A 5,836-nucleotide genomic window follows, 5' to 3' on the forward strand; every position below is an offset into this window, starting at 1 on the left:
TATGTATGTATGTATGTATGTATGTATGTATGTATGTATGTATGTATGTATGTATGTATGTATGTATGTATGTATGTATGTATGTATGTATGTATGTATGTATGTATGTATGTATGTATGTATGTATGTATGTATGTATGTATGTATGTATGTATGTATGTATGTATGTATGTATGTATGTATGTATGTATGTATGTATGTATGTATGTATGTATGTGAGTGAGTGAGTGCCCTATAGTCGGTGACAACCTAAAGAATTAAAAAAAACGAAAAAAATTGCGAAAAAGGCTAGCCTGACCACCGCGGCTCTCAAGCAGGTCACATTAGAACTTTTGCATTCTTCGTACGCTAACCGAATCCATGTTTACACAGACGGTTCGGTCTCGGAAAGTTCGACGGGCGCCATTGTTATATCATCTCAATCAGTCTTACTAATCAGATCAGATTACTAAAGATCTTACTAAAAATCCAATCAGATCTTACTAAAGACGGGGCTCGTCTTACTGCGGTCAATATGATATGCAGTAAATACCAACTAGGCCAAAGTAAAGTTCTTCTGAATGGAGTCCTAACCGGCAATTCGAAGTATCCTTTACAAGGCTGCCGTTTCCGTATTCTACCACTTAATTTTTACTTGCACAGATGTGGTCTGTTGGTATTCCCTTTATGCGACCTCTGCAATGAGCCAGAATCCACCGATCACTCTTTATTATAGTGACAGCGGTCTTCTACCCATTGAAAACGATGTTTAGAAATTCCGCTTCGAAATCTAGGACTGCCTTTATGCAGTACTGTTATACTCTCACTTGGAGCATCGGTATTAGGATACAGTCACAGGAAAGTTTGCCGCGCCATTTATAATTTCCTCTGTGACACAAAAAGACTGCCTTATGAATATTTCGCATTTGCCATGATTCCATTGTTTCTCCTTCAAGAAATTATTTAAAAAATAACAATGTAAAACACAAATTCGGAATTATAACATTATTAATATTATTATTATTCCATATTTATCTTGCTCGTATCGACGTCTATCCTTCACTTTTTGTATTTCATTAATAAGTTCGTGTTACTATTCCTATCTAGGCAAGGCTGACTACCTTATTATACACTACTTTATTTCATGTATTCTTCCGCTTCGAAACCTAGGACTTCCTTTATGCAGTACTGTTATATTCTCACTTGGAACAATGGTATTGGGATACCGCCACAGGAACGTTTGGCGAGCCATTTATAATTTCCTCTGCCACGCAACAAGACAGCCTTATTTATATTTTGCATTTTGTATGATTGAATTGTTTCTCCTTCAGGAAATTATAAATTTAAGAAAGTAATAAAGTAAAAACAGAAATTTACAATTATATTATTATTATTATTATTATTATTATTATTATTATTATTATTATTATTATTATTATTATTATTATTATTATTATTATTATTAGATATTTCTCTTGCTCATCTTTACGTCTATCCTTCACTTTGTTTATCATTAATAACTTCGTGTAACTATTCCTATCTAGGCAAGGCTGACTACCTTATTATACACTACTTTATTTCATTTATTATCGGTTTGTTTCTCATCTTCGATTATTCGTTCATCTTTCTTATTTATTACTCATTTATTAACTAATTCATTTCATTTTTCAATCCTATTACCGCCCCGTTCGTAGCCTATCCCCACAGTGTGTTTGTGCCATCAATATAGGCTTCATCATCATCATCATCATCATCATCATAAGTTGGTTGAAGCTTCCGAAACGCTGCTCTTTATACAAGGTACTTCGTACGTCTCATTGCGCCGCACTTTGGCTATCATTTATATGCAACGGCGACTCAGCTGTTGTGAAATAGGTAGTTGAGCAGTCAAGCCGCCATGACAGATCCTTGTAACTTGTAAGCGGTTCTACTCCATCTTCAGTGGAACAAGCACACCGGATGTGCATCTACAGCAATGACCACCGATAAAGATATTTAGAACAGAAGAAAAGAGAAGAAAGAGTGTTGGATAAACGGTGTTTTTAGAGCGCAGAACGGTGTTTTTAAAAGCGCAACTTTTAGGCGCCCGCTCCTGCGGCGAGCGCCGGCACTGTCCCTCGTAACCGAAAAAAAAATAAAGATATTATGGGGCTTTACGTGCCAAAACCACTTTCTGATTATGAGGCACGCCGTAGTGGAGGACTCCGGAAATTTCGACCACCTGGGGTTCTTTAACGCGCACCTAAATCTAAGTACACGGGTGCTTTCGCCCCCATCGAAATGCGGCCGCCGTGGCCGGGATTCGATCCCGTGACCTTGTGCTCAGCAGCCTAGCACCATAGCCCCTGAGCAGCCGCGGCAGGTCCCTCGTAACCGAGCGAACGAACACAGCGAAGGATGAAAGCGGACGCGGAGCGCAACGGGGGATGAAATACCGTGATTAGCCCCGAGAACGAACACGAGCGGCACTGCGAGCGCCGCTCGCGTGACGTCAGGGCACGGACTCGCGCCTGTCGTCTGCTACAGTTCGTGCGTTGTACGGGCGCTTTCTGCGGTGTTTTCGTTTGTTCGCCCTCGTTCTCTCTGCTTGTATACTTATGGTGGTCGTCTCAAATATATTTTTATGACGTCTTCCTTTGCGAACATTTATTCAAAGAGCTAATTTCTTAAACAACAATGCAGCTCTCGAAGGCAACGCTACAGTGCCAGCCGAAGCGACGCAGACCAGCCCATTGCGGGTTTTTCATACGCGGATAGACAATCGCAAAAGCATAGCCTATAGGAATCCAGTTATAATACCATACCTGCCGCGGTGCAACAAGTATGTCACAAAGCTGGCTATATATGACTTCTACAGCAGTTACGTTGATTTTATTCCGCTAAAACAGGTTTGCTCACGACGAGTAGTTCATGGTATAATATCGAATTTTTGCATTTCCTCACAGAAACGCTCGGCAGTAGCACGGTGACTTAACTAATACTGGAGCTTAGATTCTACACGCCTCACTTGCTTCTTTAACTGCTTGTCAACATTAGGCGGTTCTTCACGTGTTTATATTTTTTAAGCGGCGGAAATTTGAAGTAAAGTTAATGAAGGCTTACAGCTACTTACAGAGTACAAATAGGAATGTACCAATATATATTCCCTTTTCCGTGCTACACGTTCAACTCACCTCTTTAGAACGCGTTTGTTAATGATTAATAATGCATGTTATGTTCCTCTTTTTTTGTCTATGTTACCAAGTGTATATCATTTATTTATTTCAATGCCGCAGTGTGTTTTGCATTGTTATCGTGGAAATATTTCACTGTGCTTTCATATATTGTATAACTGCAATGTTTTATGGCCACTATATAAATGTAATTTATATGGCGCTTGATGTGTTACCCCATGCAGCCATATTGTACCTAAGAGGGTGAGATTACCTCAAGCCGCGTCTGTGCGGCTTTTTTCCCTCATCCACCTCCATTTACCACTCCTCTGTACATGTGTGTGTGTAAATGGAAATTAATAAATCAAATCAAATCAAACTCACTTGAGAAATTTACTGGTGCTTGCTGCTTGAGGAATATACATGACGAATCTGTTTGGCGAACTGACACAGGCTGCTCGGCCCAATTTTTTTAGTGAAGTATGCCTGCTGGACCGCATAGCTGCAGCCAGAAAGCAGTCGAAGCGTCAATGACTAGTAGTATGGGACATATTGAAGATATCGAAATTCCCCCTGTGGAGGGTCAGAAATCAAGTGAAAGTATATGCAAGGCTTGTGGTGCTTTCTTTATGAATGTTTGCGATTGGATTGGAGCAAACTTAAATTAGCCTGCAAGGTTCTCTTTTAAGTACCTACGAAGCGAATAGTTATCCGTTTGTATAATTAAATAACGCTGGATCGAGACATGGTGATACAAAAGGTGCTTGAATTTTCCTTTTGTAGGCAATCTAAGCTGCGTAGTAGTAGCTCGAGAATACTTTAGCCATTCCAGTTGGCGCTGTAAAAAAATGCCTTATGGTTTTAATTCGAAGTTGAAGTGAACTGATGGGTTTCGCGAACATAGCGTGCCTCGCCATACGGACAGTCGATTGCTACCGTTACGTGATCAGGGGTGTGCCATATTGTCGATAAAGGCTACTGAGGGCCACTATGATACATTTCATCACTTTCAATTGAGTGGCTGTTGATCTAAACAACGAAACTTTTCTCTCAGGTGATTGCTACTATGGTGTTTGTGAATTAACTATGTAAATACTCTACATGACACGCCGTCGTGTTAGCAGCCATGAGCAATTCGTTTTTTGGAGGCCTGTTTCAGAGGGGGATGAAAGTAGCAGCAAACATTTTCATAAGAAATGCGCGCCTAACTATTTTTTTACGCATTAATGAATGGCCATATTTGAATAGAACAACACACCAGAGTAATAGGAATCATGATGACAGCTTCGCTGGCCAGTGTCTTTCTAACATCGGATAACATGTTGACGCCAAGTACCAAATTTTTCTTCCACGTAAAATGCAATACCTCTCATAGCTAAATACTAAAGGAATGTTAAGTGTTTAGCGAAGCATCATACACAACTTCGCGCGTTGAATTTGCAGATATTCCTTTTTTAGTCAAAATTTACCGATAGACACGGCGCATATATGCATTGCAAAAACTTGTAGACCCCTTTAACGCTACTTAGCTTGCGATATCCAAGTCGCAAGGTTTCTCGACTCACACGCTTTTGAAGAAGAAACTGTGGTTAAGGTATTGCACCTGAAAGAAGCCGACTTATTCTTCAATACGTACGGCTCGAGCCACCTATACCCCAAGCATACACGAAGGGAACGAGCGCGCGCGGCAGCCGAGCGAGCCGGAGCGAGCGGCGTCCTGGCCGTGACGTCACTCGCGAGAGGGCGCCATTCCTCTTTCTCGGGGCTAATAGCGAAAACGGCGCGACGACAAAAGCGGAGGAGGAGGGTGCAGCGGAAACATGATGCGGTAAGTGGAGGAGGAGGGTACGGTGAAAGCGTTAGAAGCGCAGTGCCACCCAAGAGGGCTTTGCGGCGACGATAGCTACGAGATGGCGCCAGGGTAGCGCGCATCGTGTGTGTGGAAACAACGCACTGCTAGAGCGGAGGCTGCGGCGGCTGCTGTGAATCGCGCCCACGCGTCAGCCACGCGCCGTCTCTCGTGATCTCCCGATTAGCGAGGCAGTCGCGTCACGCTTCGCTCTGTTTGCAACGTGCCGCACGAGACATATTGTCCGCACCAGCCAATATATCGCGAAATGAAAACACGTATACAGCTGCGCTCAAATTTCGCATTAGAGAGTATCGTAATCGTCGGTGAATTTTTTTAGCCCTTAGCCTGCCGTGCTTCAAATGTCCCACGTAGTACCTGCATGCACTGGTGAAAGCAGCTGCGACACTCTGTTCAGCGAAAGTATCTCTTTCCGCCAGCGCGTCTTCCAGTCGTCGCATAATGCCGTGTGTCCCAGCTAACGTTAGCCAAGCTATTTAAAGAAAAAAAAGGTTAAAAACACTGCAAAATATGGTTATAAAACATGCGGTGCTGCGTCGTCAAATGCCTGACGACCAAACACCCTAGGTCTTATAATCGTATCTTGCACAGTGTATTTTAAACCTTTTAACAGCTTGGATAACGTTAGCTGGGACACCCTATGCATACGCCCCCTTCGAATCTGTCATAAAGAAAGTGTCGCTCAAAGCTGACGCGTTGTCTATGCGCGAAGTATCTCTTACAAACAGATCGCTTGCCGCCAGTGACTTAGCCAGCATGGAGGGTGGTGCTGCGTCCCATAATAATCTTGAATTGAGGATGCAGCTCAGTGCGCGTAAAGTACAAACAATAAATG

The sequence above is a fragment of the Dermacentor albipictus genome, chromosome 2 (assembly GCF_038994185.2).
Source record: "Dermacentor albipictus isolate Rhodes 1998 colony chromosome 2, USDA_Dalb.pri_finalv2, whole genome shotgun sequence".
Classification (NCBI taxonomy): Eukaryota; Metazoa; Arthropoda; class Arachnida; order Ixodida; family Ixodidae; genus Dermacentor; species Dermacentor albipictus.